Source organism: Somniosus microcephalus, chromosome 1 (assembly GCF_052327205.1).
Source record: "Somniosus microcephalus isolate GS21.2 chromosome 1, FLI_Smic_1.0, whole genome shotgun sequence".
Lineage (NCBI taxonomy): Eukaryota > Metazoa > Chordata > Chondrichthyes > Squaliformes > Somniosidae > Somniosus > Somniosus microcephalus.
This window is the reverse complement of record NC_140987.1, coordinates 342,568,346-342,590,788: the sequence shown is the minus strand read 5'-3', so window position 1 is coordinate 342,590,788 and position 22,443 is coordinate 342,568,346.

Here is a 22,443-nt window from a genome sequence, read left to right as displayed (position 1 = left end):
GACCTGCCGGGCCGTGACAGGGGCATTGCTCACCATGTCAAAGTAGAAAATCTTCTGCTCACAGCCTTCAGAGGGCACAGGCAGCGGAAGTCTTGACAATCCGTCCGCATTGCCATGTGCTGCTGACCTCCGGTATTTGATGTTGTAATTGTGAGCGCTTAACATCAGCGCCCAGCGCTGCATCCTGCACGCTGCCAGGGAGGGTATTCCTGTGTGTGGACCAAAGATCGATGTCAGAGGACGATGATCCGTCAGCAAGGTGAATTTCGTTCCGAACAAGTAGTGATGGAACTTTTTGATTCCAAAGATGATGCCCAAAGCCTCTTTTTCGATCTGTGGGTATTTCACCTCTGCCTTGCTCAGGGACCTTGACGCGAATGCAATCGGCTTCTCTTCGCCTGAGGGAAAGATGTGGGACACGACCGCACCGACGCCATAAGGCGACGCGTCACAGGCCAGCTGAATCTGCAACGACAGGTCAAAGTGCGTCAACACTCTGGGGTCAATCAAAGCTGCTTTGGCTTTCTTGAGTGCAGCCTCGCACTCCTTCGTCCACGCCCAGGCCTTGCCCTGACACAACAACTCATGTAATGGCTTCAACAGTGATGCCAGCTGTGGAATAAACTTTCCGTAATAGTTCAGGAGACCTAAGAATGACCGCAGCTGGCCGACATTTGTAGGTGCAGGAGCGTCGGCAATGGCTTTCACTTTCGACGGTGCTGTGTGTAGGCCGTCCGCGTCAATGCGAACGCGTAAGCCATATTCTTCAAGTCTTCCCAGTGTCTTCGTCAGGTTCTGCAGATGCTCGTTGTCGTCCTTTCCTGTGACAAGGATATCGTCGAGATAACGTTGTACCCCTGGAATGCCACTTAAGATCTGGTCCATAGCCTGCTGAAACAATGCTGGTGCTGACATTATACCAAAGGGTAGGCGGCAGTACCTGTAGAGGCCCTTGTGGGTGGTGATGGTGAGGTACTTCTGTGAGTCCTCTTCTACATGCATCTGCAAGTAGGCTTGGCATAGATCAATCTTGCTAAACTTCTGACCACCTGCTAGACCCACAAAAAAGATCTTCAATGATGGGGAGGGGGTACTGTTCAGCTGAGAGCACAGGATTCACTGTTACTTTGAAATCTCCACATAAGCGAACCGCGCCATCACTCTTCATCACTGGTACCATGGGCATGGCCCACTCACTGTGCGAAACTGGCACCAGGACCCCTATCTTGACCAGACGCTCCAGGTCAGCCTCCACCTTTGGTCTGAGGGTGTAGGGAACGTTCCTGGCCTTCAGGAATCGTGGCTGGCTGTCAGGCTTCACCTTGAGTTTGACCGTAATCCCCTTCATACTTCCCAATTCTCTGTCAAAGAGAGCCGCATGCTTTGTCAACACTGCCGCTAGCCCCGCCTCTTCGACTGACACCGCATTCACTTTTTTCCAATCCAGATGAATTTTCTCCAACCATGGCCTGCTCATCAGGGATGGATAGTCACCCTTGACCACGTAAACTGGCAGCATCACGGTTTGTCCATTAAGCTCCACCTTGACCTCTGTCTTACCCAGCATTGGGACTGTTTCCCCAGTGTAGGTCTTTAAGATGAGCTTGGCCGGCGTCAGTGATAGGTGGTTCAGTTTTTCTTTGAATAGCTTCTCTGAAATCAAGGAGACAGCAGCCCCCGTATCCAGCTCCATTTTGACGGGTATTCCCTCTAGTAGTGGAGTGACTCCATAGCCTGATGAGCCTCCATTCACTGTTAACACATGGAGATTCAGCTCCCCATCAGAGTCTGTGTCACTGTCTTCCTGTTCTTGTTTCACCATGTGTAGGTTTTTCTTTTTAGAACGCCAGTTGGATGTGTTTCCTTGTTTGTTTTTGTGTGTCTCTGTGTGGGATTGTTTGCTTTGCCCTTTACACACACGTTCAATGTGTCCTTTCTTTTCACATTTCCGACAGGTCAGGTCTTTACACCAGCAGTCAGATGGCTGATGACCTGACCTTCCACATCTGTAACACTCTCTGGCGCCCCTTGCATGCTTATCCGGTGTAGCTGCTACCCTGTGCACTCTTGTTGCAGCCCCCAACAGCTGTGCACCTTTAGCTGCTAACTCCATAGGCACAGCGAGCTCCACTGCTGATTTAAGCGTCAGTTTGTCAGTCGTGAGCAAGCGCTTCTGTGTTGCTTCACATCTTAATCCACACACAAACCTATCACGGACAGTGTCATTTAGAGTTTCACCAAACTCACAATGCTCAGTTAGCTTCTTTAGCACTGCAACATATTCGGCTATGGACTCACCCTCCCCTTGGTTTCGTTTGTGAAACCTGAACCTCTCGGCAATCAGCAGCAGCTTGGGTGCGAAATGTGTTTCCAAAACTTCCACAATCTGATCATATGTCTTAGCGCCAGGCTTATCCGGGTGCATCAAACTCCGTAACAAGCCAAATGTTTTTGCTCCGATCACACTGAGGAACGTCGCCACTTTCACGTCATCTTTAATGCCATTTGCAATCATGAAAAATCCGAAACACTCTGTATAAGCACTCCATTGCTCTACCGTTTCATCAAATGGTCCAAACGCTCTGGTTAGCATAGCCATTTTGCTATCTTTTTTTTTTCTTTACAGTCCTTTTCCTCCACTTTATTTTTTTATTTTTACAGTCCTTTTCCTCCACTTCGTTTCACTGTATCGTTACTCTCCCCCTTCTTATTTGTGTAACACACGAACTACCACCTTTACGAGGCGATTGCATCAGCACTAAACTGCGGGCGCGCCATTAAGAAAAGACAGGAACTTCTTACTTTAAACATCGCCGATTCCAGGGCAAAGTGATGCACAAGTCCGTCGTCCTTGTCACCAGTTTTGTTGTGTCTCAAGGGGTTTTATACCCTTACCTATATAACAATTAAGAAGGACTCCAGGGTGGAGAGTTTAGTTAACGGCCATTTTATTTACAATGTACTTCTTCACTCAATGCTGTGGCAGTACCACCGGTTGTACCTTACATAAAGACACATAATTCCCTTTAACTTACCTTTTGGGGCCATTGCCCTTTTAACTTACCTGTTGGGGCCATTGCCCCTTTAAGACGCGCCCTAGCGCGCTGACGTCACGTCACGTACGACGTGATGTGCGTGCGCCGGCACAGCCCGGCCTAGCGTCTTCGGCCTCAACGGCCAGCCGACGGGAGCGACGCGATCTTCCGCTCCCGCGGCAAGCACCGGCACAGCCCGGCCTCCCGACTTCGGCCTCAACGGCCAGCAACGCAACGACGCACATCACGTGACGCCCTAAGCGTGGGAAACGCGAACAACATGATGACATCACAACACAAACACGATGATGTCATCACGCGCCCCACAGGACTGCGAACTCAGTCCTCGTGGAGTCCCCGCTGGGACAAGACCTACACCACGGTGCTCCTACAGTCAGCCATCTTACCTGCTATCTTACCTGCTGTAATTAGTCTGTTCCTGTAAATAAACAACTTGTTAATAGTTCGTCGAAGTCAAACTCTCTTATTTAGTGGCGATCTACACGAACCGCTACATTGGTGACCCAACGACATGAGTACGGGAGCTCATCAATTCCAATGCTACAATTGGTGAACCCGTATCCGTGAACGATTTTCACGGTAGCAACGCGCGCCTGAACCTCGTCTTCCCTCAAGACGACCAACGCACAACCGACGAACAACCATGGAACAGCAGCCGCCTAACATCGATTCCACCAAAAGCGACCCCGTCTTTGTGTATGTATTTGCAATGGAAGCGCAGCTTGGAGGTGAGCCCGTTTTTCACGAACGATCTCACAGAGGTAGAGCACGACCAACGGCAACCGTCGTCCACCAGCGCTACAATTGGTGGGTTTGTGAACGTCTTTCACAAACGAAGCACGCTGTGGAAGCATCAGCCGTTCTGCTGTCGCTACCGCAATCCAGGGAGCCACGGTCTCCCTCGTGCTTTATGAAGGTAGAAGCCCTGTTCGCCGAGAACATCGATGCGGCACAGACCACGCACGTGCTCACGGTCTCCGTATTTGACTCTCCTACCGCCACACGGATCATCTGCCTCTACGTCCACAGCGACAGCAAGTATAAATCTCTCCAAGCGCGGGGTACAGCATGTTCGGGCCCACAAAATCGGAGCGCGCCCTGCGGGGATACCACGAGGACTCACCCCCGCAAAACACGAGGACGCACTCCTCGCGCACGAGGACCCATCCCTCGCGAACCACGAGAACCCATCCCTCGTGAACACCGATGACTCCTTCCCCGCCGACGACGCACCAGCCCTTCAGCCTGCTGGTTGTGTTACCTACTACACGATTCGGCGTGAACAAAAGGTGTGCCACCCTCCCGGCTGTTTTCTCTTAAAGCAAGAACAGTTACAAGTGTTGCCGCCCTCCTGGCAGAGTTAACCCCTCCTGAAAGCAACAACAACCTGGACCATTGCTGCCCTTTCTCCAGTTTTCCCTTTAACAAACGCAAACATCTACTGACGCTGCACACATCGAGGATGGGTCCAACGGGCATCCTGCGGCCGCGATCAGCCACGTGAAAGTTGCTGGCCTCACCGATCACTGATCAACGCAGCAACTCTTCACCCTCTGTTGTGTTATCGTCGTAGCACTATGGCACGCACCGTTCCGTGCGTTCCAGCCTCCCGCAGGTTTCGCTCACCTGTCGGCGAGTTCACCGACCTCACCTGTCAAGTCCTTCTGGATCGCTCGTTTGGCGTTCCTGCAGAGTTCGTCGGAACAAGGACTTGTTTCAACATCAACGGAGACATCGCCCACGTCCGCCCAACCTGCCCGTCACTCTGACAAGGCCTGCTGTTCTGCACGTCTCCACGGTCCTTCGCCTGACGGATACGTTTTATTCGCCACGACGCGCGTAAGGATCCGCTCATGAGCAGCATCTTCATACCTCGCCTACCAAGTCGAGACAGCACGACCGCCGTGACCACCAGCTCGTCAGACCATCTCATTCTTGGACTTTCGTTAAAGCGAATTCTGGGGGGGCCCATGTGGCGGTACCACCGGTTGTACCTTACATAAAGACACATAATTCCCTTTAACTTACCTTTTGGGGCCGTTGTCCTTTTAACTTACCTGTTGGGGCCATTGCCCCTTTAAGACGCGCCCTAGCATGCTGATGCCACGTCACGTACGACGTGATGTGCGTGTGCCGGCACAGCCCGGCCTAGCGTCGTCGGCCTCAACGGCCAGCCGACGGGAGCGACGCGATCTTCCGCTCCCGTGGCAAGCACCGGCACAGCCCGGCCTCCCGACTTCGGCCTCAACGGCCAGCGACGCAACGACGCGCATCGCGTGACGCCCTAAGCACGGGAAACGCGAACAACGTGATGACGTCACAACACAAACGCGATGACATCATCACGCTCCCCACAGGACTGCGAACTCAGTCCTCGTGGAGTCCCCGCTGGGACAAGACCTACACCACGGTGCTCCTACAGTCAGCCATCTTACCTGCTATCTTACCTGCTGTAATTAGTCTGTTCCTGTAAATAAACAACTTGTTAATAGTTCGTCGAAGTCAAACTCTCTTATTTAGCGGCGATCTACACGAACCGCTACAATGCACTACATTTCCCATAGTGCATTGCCAATCACCACTACGGTATCCCATGTGGGACAATTCTAATATACATTCAAAATACACAACAACTGGGGATTAATGCTGCTCTCCCCATTCATCACTGTGGATATTAATGCTGCTCTCCCCATTCATCACTGGGAATTAATGCTGCTCTCGCCATTTATCATTTGGGATTAATGCTGCTCTCCCCATTTATCACTGGGGATTAATGCTGCACTCCCCACTTATCAGTGGGTATTAATGCTGCCCTCACCATTTATCACTGGGGATTAATGCGGCTCTGTCCCTTTATCAATGGGGATTAATGCTGCTCTCTCCATTTGTCACTGGGGATTAATGCTGTTACCCCATTTATCACTGGAGATTAATGTTGCACTCTCTAACATGCATCTTGTCTTTCATGTGGAAATGACTTATGAAGTCATACTGGGCGGACACAACTAGATCTCCATGTTGAAAAACAGTTGATCAAAGTGTGGCAGAGCCACCAAGAGACACTGGGCAATCAGTAATCATCCCTTTAACTACGATGTAGTGCAGCTGTGGACTGCACCTTTAAACTGTATGTAGTTTCTTGCATTTTCGCGTGATGACGTCATGACGCCAATCACGTGACCCCCAGTTGGCGTGGAGAACGTGATGACGTGATGACGTCAGCTTCCAGTACTTAGTAGCAGTCTTAGAGAGGCTGTGAGGCGGCACAGACCTGTTTACATCTGCTCCTGTAGTTTTACCAGTTAAGTTGTTTGTTTATTAAACTTTGTTATTTTGTTTCACTGCGTTGAACTTCATTATTCGGGTGGGAACTTCCGTTCCTACATTGGTGACCCCGATCTCGTGGGACAACTTTCGTCGAGATACTTATAATGAACACGAACGCCGTTGCCATTAAATTGCCGCAGTTCTGGGAACAGCAACCAGCAGCATGGTTTTTCCAGGCAGAAGCCCAGTTTGCACTCCGGGACATTACAGCGGATTCGACCCTTTATTATTACGTGGTCTCCGTGCTCGACAGCGCCACGGCCTCGCGGGTCGTCAGCCTCCTGGGCAATCCACCAGCAGAGGGCAAGTATGAAGCTCTAAAAACTCGTTTACTGCAGGTGTTTGGTTTAAATAAGTCGGAGCGTGCACGCAGGCTTATTGCTATGCCCGGCCTCGGGGACTCAAAACCATCGGAATTGATGAGCCAAATGCTCACGCTTTTGGGTTCGGAGCCCCAATGTTTTTTGTTTCGAGAACTCTTCCTCTGCCAGCTACCTGAGCCAGTTCAGGCAGCCTTGGCCAGTTCTATGATTACGGACTGTGCCGAGCTTGCTGCAGAGGCAGACAAGATTTTTACGGTCACACAGCAGAGTTGTGCAGCCACGAGGCGCCTTTCCCCTATGCGAGCAAAGTCCAGCCCTCCTCCAGCAAGCTGGTGTGTGTACCACGCCCGTTTTGGCACCAAGGCTCGACGCTGCCGTCCTCCCTGCAGTTTCGTTGAAAAAAAATCTCCAGCAGGCCCGCAAACTTCGATCAGGATGATAGGGTCTGACAAACACACCCAGTTCACCATGGCAGTCGGTTCAGCGGGAAAACGCCTCTACATTACGGATTCCAGGACAGGGCGACGATTCTTGTGTGACACTGGTTCTCAGTGCAGTATTTTGCCAGTTTCAAAGCTAGATCTACAATCCGGCAGTTATGGTCCTTCCCTCGAGGCAGCCAATGGTGCGGCCATTCGCACGTTCGGTAAACGGACAGTTAATTTAACTCTTGGAGGTCAACGTTTTGTGTGGGAGTTTATAACGGCTAAAGTATCACAGGCCATCCTGGGGGCTGATTTTTTCTGTGCCTATGGTTTTCTGGTCGACATCCAACATTGTCGACTCATTAATGCGTCTACTTTCCACGCGGTGCCTTGCCACCGCAGCACCGCTGCCTCCTGGTCGGTTGCCTGTGCGGTTCCATCGCAGGAAGGGTTTAGGCGCCTACTCGGCGAGTTCCCGGAGCTCACCAAGCCTACATTTTCAGCAGCAGTCGCGAGGCACGGTGTGGCGCATCACATCACCACAACGGGATCACCTGTTTACGCTCGGGCACGAAGATTGGAACCCGGAAAGCTTGCAGCCGCAAAGGCAGAGTTTCAGACCATGGAGCGCATTGGGATTGTCTGACGCTCCGATAGTCCTTGGTCCTCCCCACTACACATTGTACCTAAACCAGGTGGCGGATGGAGGCCTTGCAGGGATTACAGATGCCTTAACGAAGCCACTATGCCGGATAGGTATCCAATACCACATATACAAGATCTTTCGGCTCATTTGGCTGGCAACTCAATATTTTCCAAAGTAGATCTCGTCCGTGGATATCACCAAGTTCCTGTGCACCCTCAAGACGTCCCCAAAACGGCGGTCATCACACCGTTTGGCCTTTTTGAGTTCCTCCGCATGCCGTTTGGATTGAAAAATGCGTCTCAGGCCTTTCAGCGACTCATGGACTCTGTGTTACGGGACCTTCCCTTCATTTTCATTTACTTGGATGACATTCTCATCGCCAGTAAGGATAAGAAGGAGCACATGGCTCATTTACGTACACTCTTTGCCCGTCTCAGCCAACATGGCCTCATCATAAACCTAGCCAAATGCCAGTTTGGGTTAACCAACATTGACTTTCTGGGGCATAGGATCACCTCAGAAGGCGCTGTCCCACTGGCCACCAAGGTAGAGGCAGTTACGGCATTCCCGCGGCCTCACATATTTAAATCTCTTCAGGAGTTCCTGGGGATGGTAAATTTTTATCATCGTTTTGTCCCCAAGGCAGCCCAATTGATGCAGCCGCTGTACGAAGCACTCAAAGGGAAGTCGGGTAAAGATGTTATCACTTGGACACCGCAGATGGACCAGGCGTTCCTGGACACCAAGGCGGCGTTGGCAGACGCAACTATGCTTGCACACCCACTCCCGGGCGCGACCATTGCCCTTACTACCGATGCCTCCGATTACGCCATCGGGGCGGTTCAGGAACAATGGGTTGACGGGACTTGGCAGCCATTGGCCTTTTTTAGCCGCCAACTGCACAAGAACGAGCGAAAATATAGCACTTTTGACAGGGAGTTGCTGGCCGTGTTTTTGGCCATCCGGCATTTTCGTTTTCTCCTGGAAGGGCGCCCGTTCACTGTATTCGTGGACCATAAGCCGCTCACTTTCGCAATGGCCAAAACGGCGGAGCCGTGGTCAGCCCAGCAACAGCGCCACCTTACATTTATATCCAAATTTACGACGGATTTACGACATGTGTCCGGCAAAGATAATCTCGTGGCTGATTGCCTTTCATGTGCCCCAGTCCAGGCAGTTCACCTGGGAATCGATTTCGTTGGGTTGGTGGAAGAACAACTGGCAGATCCCAAAGTTCAGGCATATCGGACCACGCCTTCTAGCTTGCAGGTAGCTGATGTTATGTTCCAATCAGCAGGAACCACGCTCTTGTGCGACACATCCATGGGAGTGCCCCAGCCCATTGTGCCGGTCGAATGGCGTAAGAAGATTTTTCAGGCTATACATAGCTTATCACACCCGGGGATGCGAGCTTCACAACGGCTCATGTCCCGCAAATTTGTTTGGAAGGGAATGCATTCGGACGTTCGGGGCTGGACAAACAATTGCGTGGACTGTCAAAAATCTAAGGTCCATCGTCATGTTAAGGCTCCAGTGGCCATCTTCCCAGTGCCGGAACGCCGGTTCGATCACGTACATGTGGACTTAGTGGGTCCCCTCCCCGCTTCGCGGGGTTTCATGCATCTCCTGACAATAGTGGACCGCACTACCAGGTGGCCAGAGGCGATTCCCTTGGTCACTACCACTGCAGCGGACGTATCCAGGGTGTTTATTTCGTCGTGGGTGGCCCGGTTTGGGGTGCCATCTGACATCTCCTCTGACCGAGGTCCACAGTTCACGTCAGAGTTGTGGAACGCAGTTGCACAGGGCTTGGATACCAAGCTGCACCGTACCACCGCTTACCATCCGCAAGCGAACGGTCTATGTGAGAGGTTTCATCGGTCTCTAAAGGCGTCCCTCCGTGCCAGCTTGCGTGGTCCCAACTGGGTGGACAGACTCCTCTGGGTGATGCTAGGCCTCCGTACAGCCCCTAAGGATGACCTCCAGGCTTCATCAGCTGAGTTAGTCTACGGTCAAGCACTTTGAGTACCAGGGGACTTCCTCCCTCCACATACAGAACCGTGGTCGCCTGCTCAGCAGCTCCTTCAGCATCACGAGGTGGCAAAGAATTTCCTGCCTATTCCAACCTCGCATCACAGCCTACAGAGGCCTCATGTTCCGGCAGAACTTATGAGTTCCGATTACGTTTTTATTCGGAAGGACGCTCATAGAGATACACTCAGACCACCTTATGCTGGGCCGTTTCGTGTCATCTCAGCGGGAGAGAAATTTTTCACGGTCGAAGTGGGAGGTAAGTCCGATACCATCTCTATCGACCGACTTAAACCAGCCCATCTAGATCAGAGTGAACCAGTTGTTGCTGCCCAGCCACCTCGCCGTGTACAACCACCGTTGGCTGCTAGACCAGTTATGCAACAACCCACCATTGAACTGCCTGCTTCTGCCTCATCCTTGCCTACACCTTCTGCTACTGTTTCCTCCACCCCAGATGCACCGCTTCAGACACAGCCAAGCACCGGCTCGTCTCCCAAAGTTCCACTGCCTGAAGTTCGTAGTCGTTCGGGCAGAATCATTAAACCTCCTGTTCGTTTGACGCTGTCTGTTAAAGAGAATTCTGGGGGGGCGCCTGTGGCGGAGCCACCAAGAGACTCAGGACAATTAGTAATCATCCCTTTAACTACTATGTAGTGCAGCTGTGGACTGCACCTTTAAACTGTATGTAGCTTCTTGCATTTTCGCGTGATGACGTCATGACGCCGATCACGTGACCCCCAGTTGGCGTGGAGAACGTGATGGTGTCATGACGTCAGCTTCCAGTACTTAGTAGCAGTCTTAGAGAGGCTGTGAGGCGGCACAGACCTGTTTACATCTGCTCCTGTAGTTTTACCAGTTAAGTTGTTTGTTTATTAAACTTTGTTATTTTGTTTCATTGCATCGAACTTCATTATTCGGATAGGAACTTCCGTTCCTACAAAAGCATTGTTTAATACTCAGACCAAGTGCCTAGTAGTTTTCTTACGTCACTCTCCATTTATCTCTGGGGATTATTGCTGCTCTCCCCATTAATCACTGGGGATAATGCTGCTCTCCCCATTTATCACTGGGGTTTATTGCTGCTCTCTCCATGTATCTCTGAGTGGTTTATTGCTGCGCTCCCACTTATCACTGGAGATTAATGCTGCTCTCCTCATTTATCACTGGGGATTAATGCTGCTCTTCCCATTTATCACTGTGAGGATTAATTCTGCTCTCCTCATTCATCACTTGGGATTAATGCTGCTCTTCCCATTTATCACTGGGGATTAATGCTGCTCTCTTCATTTATCACTTGGGATTAATTCTGCTCTCTTCATTCATCACTTGGGATTAATGCTGCTCTTCCCATTTCTCACTGGGGATTAATGCTGCTCTCTTCATTTATCACTTGGGATTAATTCTGCTCTCCTCATTCATCACTTGGGATTAATGCTGCTCTACCCATTTATCACTGGGGATTAATGCTGCTCTCTTCATTTATCACTTGGGATTAATGCTGCTCTTCCCATTTATCACAGGGGATTAATGCTGCTCTTCCCATTTATCACAGGGGATTAATGCTGCTCGTCCCATTTATCACTGGGTTTTAATGCTGCTCTCCCTATTAATCACTGTGGATTAATGCTGCTCTCCCCATTAATCACTGGGGACTCAAGGCGGATGAATCACCTGGACCTGATGGCTTACATCCTAGGGTCTTGAGGGAAGTGGCGGTAGGGATTGTGGATGCATTGGTAATAATTTTCCAAAACTCCCTGGACTCGGCAAAGGTCCCGGCAGACTGGAAAACTGCTAATGTAACACCCTTATTTAAAAAGGGCAGTAGACAGAAGGCTGGAAACTATAGACCGGTTAGCCTAACATCTGTGGTAGGTAAAATTTTGGAGTCCATTATTAAGGAGACAGCAACAGGACATTTGGATAATCATAATTTAATAGGACAAAGTCAGCATGGTTTTATGAAGGGGAAGTCATGTTTGACAAATTTGCTGGAGTTTTTTGAGGAAGTAATGTATAGGGTGGATAAAGGGGAACCAGTGGACGTAGTGTATTTAGACTTCCAAAAGGCATTTGACAAGGTGCCACACAAAAGATTATTGCTTAAGATAAAAAATCACGGGATTGAGGGTAATATTCTGGCATGGATAGAGGATTGGCTATCTAACAGAAGGCAGAGAGTTGGGATAAATGGTTCATTCTCAGACTGGCAATCAGTTACTAGTGGTGTTCTGCAGGGGGTCAGTGCTGGGTCCCCAACTCTTTACAATCTATATTAACGATTTGGAGGAGGGGACCGAGTGTAACATATCAAAGTTTGCAGATGATACTAAGATGGGAGGGAAAGTAGTGAGTGAGGAGGACATAAAAAACCTGCAAGGGGACATAGACAGGCTAAGTAAGTGGGCAGAGATTTGGCAGATGGAATACAATACTGGAAAGTGTGAGGTTATGCACTTTTGCAGGAAAAATCGTAGAGCAAGTTATTATCTTAATGGCAAGAAACTGGAAAGTACTGAAGTACAAAGGGATCTGGGGGTCCTGGTGCACGAAACTCAAAAGGTTAGTATGCAGGTGCAGCAAGTGATTAAGAAGGCCAATGGAATGTTGGCTTTCATTGCTAGGGGGATAGAATATAAAAATAGGGAGGTATTGCTTCAGTTGTACAAGGTGTTGGTGAGACCGCACCTGGAATACTGCGTACAGTTTTGGTGTCCATACTTAAGAAAGGACATACTTGCTCTCGAGTCAGTACAAAGAAGGTTCACTCGGTTAATCCCGGGGATGAGGGGATGGACATATGAGGAGAGGTTGAGTAGATTGGGACTCTACTCATTGGAATTCAGAAGAATGAGAGGCGATCTTATTGAAACATATAAGATTGTGAAGGGGTTGGATCGGGTGGAAGTGGGGAAGATGTTCCCGATGATGGGTGAAACTAGAACTAGGGGGCATAGTCTTAGAATAAGGGGCTGCTCTTTCAAAACTGAGATGAGGAGGAAGTACTTCACTCAGAGGGTGGTAGGTCCATGGAATATGCTGCCCCAAAAAGCTGTAGAAGCTACATCATTACATAAATTTAAAACAGAAATAGACAGTTTCCTAGAAGTAAAGGGAATTAAAGGTTACGGGGAGCGGGCAGGAATTTGGACATGAGTCTAGGTTCGGATCGGTCATGGCCCTGTGGGTAGCGGAGCGGGCCCAGGGGCCGTGTAGCCTGATCCTGCTCCTATTTTGTGTGTCTAATTCTGTTCGATTCAGGAGATGGTTCTGTGATAGTGGATTGGCGGTTGGGATCAGATCAGCCATGGTCTTATTGAATGGCAGAGCAGGCTCGAGGGGCCGATTGGCCTACTCCTGCTCCTATTTCTTATGTTCTTATGTTCTTAATGCTGCTCTCCCCATTTATCACTGGGGATTAATGCTGCTCTCCCCATTTATCACTGGGGATTAATGCTGCTCTCCCCATTTATCACTGGGGATTAATGCTGCTCTGCCCATTTATCACTGGGGATTGTAGAAATGGGGTTATAACTGGGATTATAGTCTCTGGCCAGTCAGAAGTATCTGAGCTGCTCCAGAGCCCCGTGCGGTTTCGAATCACTCCCCTTTTCTGGTTCTGACCGCTGGACTTATTCAGTAGCGATGTAGTCAAAACGAGACTCATGGTTGGGTGCAACGAAGACCAGCATTTATTGAAATAAAAGGAAATAAATTGAAAATAATCAGTACAGCACACCTATGCTAAATACAGCACTATTACTCAAATACAGTACACTTATGCTTACAACAGCACTCTTGCTTAGTAGAACACTCTTTTACTTAATACTGCACTTTTACCTAGTGCAGCACTTTTACTTAAGACAGCACTTTTACCTAGTGCAATACACTTTTACTTAATACAGCACTTTTACCTAGTGCGGCACACTTTTACTTGGTACAGTACACTTATGTTTACTACAGCACTCTTTTGCTTAGTACAACACTCTATTACTTAATACAGCACTTTTACCTAGTGCAGCACTTTTACTTAATAGGGGAGGAGAAAACGGACACGAGGGAAAATTGACTAAAATTACAATTGTAACAAAATTCCCCTTAATTTCCACCCCTAATACCTATCTAAGTTGCCTTGTAATGGGCCAGAAAATCTATGCTCACCAGTGAAACGCCTGCTCCGTGCCCCTGCGGTCTGTATTCTTCACCGCCCCGAAGTAGAGATACCCCAGTATTTAAAAGTAACTGCTGGTATTCCACTTCTTTTAGGCGGGCTTGCTGAGCTGTTCTTCTGTAGGCAGAGCATGGAGGCGAGGTGGCAGAGAGAGAGGAATGGCTTCCCGATAGGTTATCTATATACCCCAATTGGGAGCCGAAATCTTCGCGCCCAAATCCGGATGTATCTGGACTATACAAAAGGGAATCGATCTGTCCCCATTGACTGTGATGGATTTCAATGTATTACCCATTTGTTTAAACAGGTATTCACTCTGTTTAAATGTCTTACTGATATCTCAAGTGCTGGACAAACGAATAGTCAATAGCACTAAGTGGTTTGTAAACAAACCCCCATTCATTGATTGGTTTGAATAAAGCTGTCTCAGTTTGAAAAAACTTGTCTGTTTCCTTAAGTGCTGAGTAAACAGCCCTTGGATGTTAGTGTAAACAAATCCAATTGTCCTGCGGTCCCGCCCAACCGCAATTGATTGACAGTCTCAAGTACTTAATCTCTTTGTCAACATTGTAGAGGGTTCTGCAAACAAACAACCCTTTTGTCCTACGGTTTGAAACTTCCTGAACTGCAGTTGACTAACAGTTTAAATACCTCATTACTTCAGAGGCTGGGTTTTTTTTTCAAATCCTTTGCAGACACACAAGCAGGCTGTCCTTTTGTCTCCTGCCACGAGGTCTGACAGCCATCTTTGATTTTCCTTTTCACATACACACAGGCTGCCTTTTTTTCTTCTGCCACGAGGTCTGACGGCCATTTTGATGCCCTGGATTTTTAAAGGTATATTCTGCCCAGGTTTTCTTTAATCAAAAATATATGTCTTCGGAGCTGTAGAGATTTTTGAAATTCTTGCAAAACCTTACAGGATTAATGCTGCTGTCCCCATTTATCACTGGGGATTAATGCTGCTCTCCTCATTTATCACTGGGGATTAATGCTGCTCTCCCCATTAATCACTGGAGATTAATGCTGCTCTCCCCATTAAGCATAGAAACATAGAAACATAGAAGATAGGAGCAGGAGTAGGCCATTCGGCCCTTCGAGCCTGCTCCGCCATTCAACAAGATAATGGCTGATCATCCAAACCCTAGCACCCAGTCCCTACACCGACAGCCATCCCACCCAAGCCCTATCCCCGTAACCCCATGTATTTAATCCCCCCCAACACTAAGGGCCAATTTTTATCATGGCCAATCAACCTAACCCGCACATTTTTGGACTGTGGGAGGAAACCGGAGCACCCGGAGGAAACCCACGCAAACACGGGGAGAATGTGCAAACTCCACACAGTCACCCGAGGCCGGATTTGAACCCGGGTCCCTGGCGCTGTGAGGCAATAGTGCTAACCACTATGCCACCGTGCTGCACTGGAGATTAAAGGGGAGAAATTCAGTATCGCCCCGTTTGGGGCGCCGTTATCGGCCGTGCGCAATATTTAGCACCTGTCGCTAATTAGTGCCTCCAACAGCAAACTTGACTTTTATCACCCCTGGAGGTGATTAATGGGGAGAGCAGCATTAAACCCCACAGTGATACATGGACAGAGCAGCATTAATCTCCAGTGATAAATGGGGAGAGCAGCATTAATCAGGTGCTACACACCTCTCTTAAGGCGCAAAGGCCGAGGAGCGAGGTGCTACCTCACAGCGCGGGTGCAGTGCCGGTGCTGTCAGATAGCGATTGAACACAGACACACTGGCGCCGGCCAGTTCTTAAAGGGGAGGGTTGATCTTGCTCTCCAGACACATCCTGCTCATTGGAGCCTTGAATCTCGGCCTCGAAAGACCTGTGGCTAAATCTTGCAGGCAAGGACTATGGAGAGGACCAGGGAACGAGCACAGCACTTCTGCGAGCGGGCCTTGGAGGCTCTGGTTGGTGCGGTGGAGTGCAGAAGATCTATACTATGCCCAGAGAGTGGCAGGAGGCCTTTGCCACGCGAGTACAGAAGAGTGTGGAGGGAGGTGGCTCAGAGCATCTCCTCAAGGAGCATGGTGCCCAGGACCCATATCCAATGTAGAAAAAAGTTCAACGACCTCACTCAGGTCGTCAGGGTGAGTGGCTTTTTTTCAATACCTCTCCATCCCTCCATCTCAAACTCACTCTATGGCCAGAGGGTCTTAAAAGCCCCAATGCCCAACACTCATCAAACACCTGTGGCACTTTCATCAAACACACACGCACATTCCACAATTTGCATACAGTAAGGGTTATTCAACTATGGGAGGCACATCAGGCAAGACCGTGGCTGCATACAGTCAGGGCTATTCAACTATGGGAGGCACATCAGGCAAGACCGTGGCTGCATACAGTCAGGGCTATTCAACTATGGGAAGCACATCAGGCAAGACCATGGCTGCATACAGTAAGGGCTATTCAACTATGGGAGGCACATCAGGCAATACCATGGCTGTATATTTACTTAGACGCCGTCCTTTTTCTTGCAGACCAAGCTATCTTATAATAGGGGACAGCAACAACGGACGGGTGGAGGGCGGCCTCAGCTGCAACCCCTCAGCGATCTTGAGGTGCGCGTCCACAGGATTGTGGCAAGCCGGGTGATCAGTCCCATCACCACTGGAGACGCCGACCCCATTCTGGACAGCAATGGTAAGGTCATCACCTTTTTGTCCTCTCTCCTTCTACTTGTTCCTCACAACACCAGACTTTGACACTTTCAATCCAACTTACTAAATCGCTGCACTCATTCCTCCCTTACTGCCACCCTGTCCTCATGCTAAAGCCACTCTTGTACCTCCCTGCTTTCCGATGGTGATTCACCAGCTGAGGAGACGGGCCCTCAAGCTGCCAGTGGGAGTGAAGCTGCAGGCGAGAAGGAAGAGGAAGCCGGAGCATCAGCGCCACCCTCTCCCGAGGAAGCCCATGCCCACACTGGGAACACGCCTTCCCTGGAGGGGAGCAGGGGGGAAGGGTCTGATGAGGGTGAAGCTCCAGGACCCAGCGGGCTGCAGCAACGCGATGGGGGTAGGGAAGCTCGGGGGCCTTCTCCCCGGAGGGAGAGTCGGCCAGCGAGTCCTGCTGCACTGGACGCAGCGGAGGAGCGGCTCATTGCTGAAATGAACACCCAGGCAGAGCACAGGCACACTGAGCTCATGGGTGCAGTGGGAAGGGTGCCAGAATGCACTGAATCACTGGCAAGGAGTGTGGAGCACTTCGCTATAGCACAGGCAGATGCTACGCAAATGCTTAGTACTGCAATTCAGTCACTGGCTGCCATGACCCCAGCTCTGACTGTTCTCATGCAGACTCAGATTGAGGCCATGCAAGCACTGACTGCTGCCATCATCGCTGGTTCGGACACATTTCCCCGGGGCTCTCACCACGCTGCAGCAGACCAGCCATCTGTGCTGCAACAGAGTGCTCCGAATGCTGAAGTGCTGCCCCGTGGGAGTGCCAGTGTGTCGGTCGAGCAGGGAGTTGCTGTCCTCTCTCAAGATGACAGCATTCCTGCTGCCACCACTGTCACTTCTCCACTGCACTTGCCACCGCCTGTAGCCCAGAATGCTGCCCCCCATGCAGAGTTGGTCGAGGCCGTCCTTCAAAGGCATCTGCAGTCTCGGGTTGTGACAATCAGCAGCCTTCCACCAGCCTTGCTGCAGCCACTGGGGCCGCATTACAGAGGAGCAGTAGGGTGGGAAGGGGGGATGTGCGCAAGGGAAGGAGATCACCCTCGAAGGGCAAAAAGTAGGAGGTGTGACAACATGTTGTTCATTTTTTTATTAAAGGCCGAGGTTCGTGGTCAAATTTTTAAAATTGTTTTGGACATTATCTCCAGGTTGTGAGAACCAGTTATGTTAATGACTGTTTTTTTGTGTTTCTTTCTATTAATTTGTCATGCAGAAATGACACACACAGAGTTTGTAAAACAAATACGTATTTGTATTCAAAATGTACATGTTTGGTCTTTGCAATCATTGTTGCCTTGGCCGGCTTAGGGGTTGCGGGTTGGTTTCATTCATGTTGTTCTCAATGGCAGAAGCCATTTCCTCAGCAGGGGCCTAGAAGCGGCTTGCTATCAGCTGTTGACGGACGGCCCTTCTGTAAGGTCCGCGCCTCAATAATACACGGACTTCGGGAGAACAGTTTAACAGGTACTTTACTGAACCAGAGGGTAACATCAGACTGAAATACAGAAGCCTGCTAGGGCCTTTTATACAGGGGTGGTCACTGCCGGTACTGCAGTCTAAAACCAGTTCTTCCCTTAAAGGTACATACACAACAATTCCTCCCCTTTTAGATAAACAGTACATAACATTCATTTAACAACTAAATAATAACTAATTACAATTACAATTTTCTCGGTACTATATACGTCAACTGAAATAATCATTTATAAGTTCAATCTTTGAGGAGGCTTCCTAATCCTGACTGGATAGCGCCTTTCTCGAGTATCCTGTTCTTGCGGTGGAGTTGATTCTGGCTCATTGTCATTGGTTGGTTCGTCAGCTTCCAATACCACTGCTTCTGAGGTAGACGCAATCTGTACTTCGGGCTCATTACCAGGTGCACATGCTCGTGGTATAGGTTTGGCTTGTTCCTGAGACTCCAGAATCTGGTCAGCATGGCGTCTCACGATGCTCTCTCCAATGTTCACTGTGTACATTAGTGGTCCCTGCTGTGTGCATATCGTTCCTGGCTGCCATTTTTCTGTTCGGTAGTCATGGGCCAAGACTGGTTGCCCTATCTGAAAGCTCCTGGTTGGCCTCTCGTTGATGTACTGGAATTGCTTATCCTCAACATCTCGTCTTATGTTTGGTTTGAGCAAATCCAGGTGACATCTTAGCCTTCGGTTGAAGAACATTATGGCTGGAGCTTGGTTGGTGACTGCATGTGTCGCATTCCGGTAAGCAAACAAGAAATTATCTACCTTGTGTTGAAGTGGTATGTCGTCGTTATACATCGCCTTTATTGCCTTTTTAAAGGTCTGAACAAACCTTTCAGCCAATCCATTTGTGGCTGGATGATATGGGGCAGATGTGTAATGTTTCACCCCATTATTCCTCAGAAACCTCCGGAAATCCTCGGACGCAAACTGTGGCCCATTGTCGGAGCAAATCTGTTCTGGCAAACCATTCCTGGTGAAGATAGTCCGTAGGACTGCAATAGTTTTCTCCGTGGTGGTGGAGGACATTTTGATGACCTCTGGCCATTTCGAATGGGCGTCCACAGCGATTAGAAACATTGAGTCCATAAATGGACCAGCAAAATCAATGTATACCCATTGCCATGGAGATGAGGGCCACTCCCATGGGTGTAGAGGGGCCTGTGGTGGTGCATTTTGGACTTTCTGGCATCCTGAGCAGCTCTTGGTCAGGTCCTCGATTTGTTTATCGATTCCCAGCCACCACACATAAGCCCTGGCTAGGCTTTTCATTTTTACCCCTCCCCGATGACCCTCATGAAGCTCATTTAGCACTCTGTCTCTCAACTTGGGTGGAATTACCACTCAGGATCCACACATTAAGGTCTCCCGGCACACTGACAGCTGTTCTCTCCTTGACGAGAATGTTAGCAACAGTGAGTCGCCATATGCTGGCCATCCCTTCACCGTCAAATCATAGACCCGAGAGAGTGTTGGGTCATTTCGGGTTTCCTTCTCTATACTTGAGTTTGTAACAGGCAGACATTTGACAATGGTCGCATGGAATATCTCAACAGGGTCCACTGCAGGTGCTTCCTCTACCGTAGGCAACGGTAGGCGCGACAGCCCAATCAGCATTTCCATGCTGCTTCGTACCCTTGTATTCTATGTCGTACTGATGTGCCCCTAGAAAAAATGACCATCGTTGCAGCCGTTGTGCCGTCATCACCGGAACGCCCTTCTTTGGGTTAAAAATGGAGACCAGGGGCTGATGATCAGTCAGTAGGGTGAATTTCTGCCCGTGCAGATAGTGATTGAACTTCTTCACCCCCCACACCAGGCTGAGGGCCTCCCTGTCAATCTGGGCGTAATTACGCTCGGCTGAGGTTAACGAGCACGACGCAAAGGCTATTGGCCTCTCTGAACCGTCAAGGAATTTGTGTGACAGCACAGCTCCAATGCCGTAGGGTGACGCATCACATGCCAACCGAATCGGTAGTATTGGGTTGTAGTGGGCCAATACTTCTTTTGAAGTGATTAGGCATTTACATTCCTGAAAGGCACGCTTACACTCATCACTCCATTTCCATGTTACTCCAGTTTGCAGCAGGGCATTCAGTGGGTGCAGAATTGTAGATAAATTTGGCAAGAACTTATGATATTAGTTCACCAGTCCGAGAAACGACCTCAGTTGTGACACATTTTCCGGTGCTGGAGCCTTGACTACAGCCTCAATCTTGTCTGGCGACTTATACAACCCTTCCTCATCAATCATGTGGCCACAATATGAGATTTGTCTCCTGAAGAACTCGCATTTGGGGCGGTTGGCTCGTAGCCCATATTCCTGCAATCTAGTGAGCACCTGCTCCAGGTTGGCAAGGTGTTCACTATCATTTTCGCCCGTCACCAGGATGTCATCCAAATAACACTGGGTCCCTGGGATCCCTTGCAGGACTTGTTCCATTGCCCTCTGCCAAATAGCCGGGGCTGCTGCTACCGCGAATACCAGTCGATTGTACTAGTAAAAGCCTTTGTGAGTGTTTATCGTGAGGTATTTCCTAGATGCTTCTTCCACCTCCATTTGTAGATACACTTGGGCCAGATCATTCTTTGCAAAACGTTTCCCTCCAGATAGTGAGGCAAAAATATCTTCTATCTGTGGAAGTGGATATTGTACTGTGTGCAGGACTGGGTTCACAGTCACCTTGAAGTCCCCACAGATGCGAACCTTCTTCGGCTCCCCAGGCATGCTGCTCAATGATTTCTTCATTACAGGGATGATGGGTGTGGCCCACTCGCTCCAGTCCACCCTGGACAGCACACCCGAATGCTCCAGACTCTCCAGTTCAGCTTCAACGGCTGGGCGGATCGCGTATGGCACCGGTCTGGCCTTAAAAAATTTTGGGTTTGCGTTATCATCGATCTTTATCGTTGCCTTTACTCCTTTTAGAGTCCCAAGTCCTTGTTGGAACACCTCTTTCGCGTCAGTTAGAATTTGTGACAGACGTCCAGGTGCGACGTCATCATCCTTTTTGTCAGTCACAGTTAGCGCCTGAATGGAATGCCAATCCAATTGTATTTTTCGGATCCATTCATGTCCCAATAATGGTGGTCCTCCATCTTGTAGTATATATATATATACAGTTTCTGTGTTTCCTTGCCGTTATATTTAACTGGCGCCCTTATTTTTCCTCTGGGGTAGACCTTTTGCCCCGTGTATGTCTTCAAAAGAATGGACGTGTCCTTTAAGGGTATGTGTGAGAATAGCCGCTCATAGTCTCGTCGATTCATGACAGTTATGGCTGATCCTGTATCTAATTCCATTTTTCCTTGGGCCCCTGCTATCATGAGGGTGACCCAAATAGTTCGGTGATCCTCCTTTGCACGTTGTGCAACTTTAGACAGCTTAGTCTCCTGCTCCCAGAGTCGTTATCACTCTCCTGATCTTCCGAACTACTGCCTGTCATTTTGTTTACTTTCTTGTACTTTTCCTTAATAGTTCTTGTAGTGTTGGTTTTCTTTCCCGACCTGCAGACTCTTGCTATATGTCCCATTTTTCCGCATTGCCTGCATACTTTGTCCTTAAACCAGCAGTCCTTCTGCTCATGGGTTGTTCTGCCGCAGCGATAGCACTTTTCTGTTCCATACGCCATTTCGTTAGCGCTGTATTCTTGTGGTTTCTGTTGTATTTCCGCAGCTCCCCGTGCTGCTGCTTCTTAGGATACTGCCACGCTGAAAGCCTGTTCTAGCGTCAGGTCCTTTTTGGAAAGTAGTCGTTTCTGGGTTCCTTCACTCTGGAGCCCACAGACAAACTTATCCCGTAAGGTGTCTGCCAGTCCTGCTCCGAATTGGCAGTGCTTCGATAACTTGCGTAGTTCCGTAAGATAGTCAGCATTGCTCTCATCTTTGTGCTGGTTTCTTTTATGGAACTTGAATCTTTCTGCTATCAGCAGCGGTGTAGGGTTTAGGTGTTCTTGTAAGATATTAACAATCTCCTCAAAACTTTTCTCCATTGGTTTAGCTGGGGTAATTAAATTCCGCAATAGGCCGTACGTTCTCGCGCCCATCAAATTTAATAATACCGACGCCTTCTTTCCATCGGCCACCTCATTTGCCTTGCAGTACACTTCAATTCTTTCCACATGCGTGGTCCAGTCTTCTACCTCGTTGTCGAAAGCAGTGATACTGCCACTTTTCGGCATCTTGGGTGATTTAAAATAGCACCTCCCGCGCCTTTTCTTCTTCCCCAATGGAATAAAATGGCGCCTCCCGCGCTTTTCCTTCTTCCCCAAGGGGATAAAATGG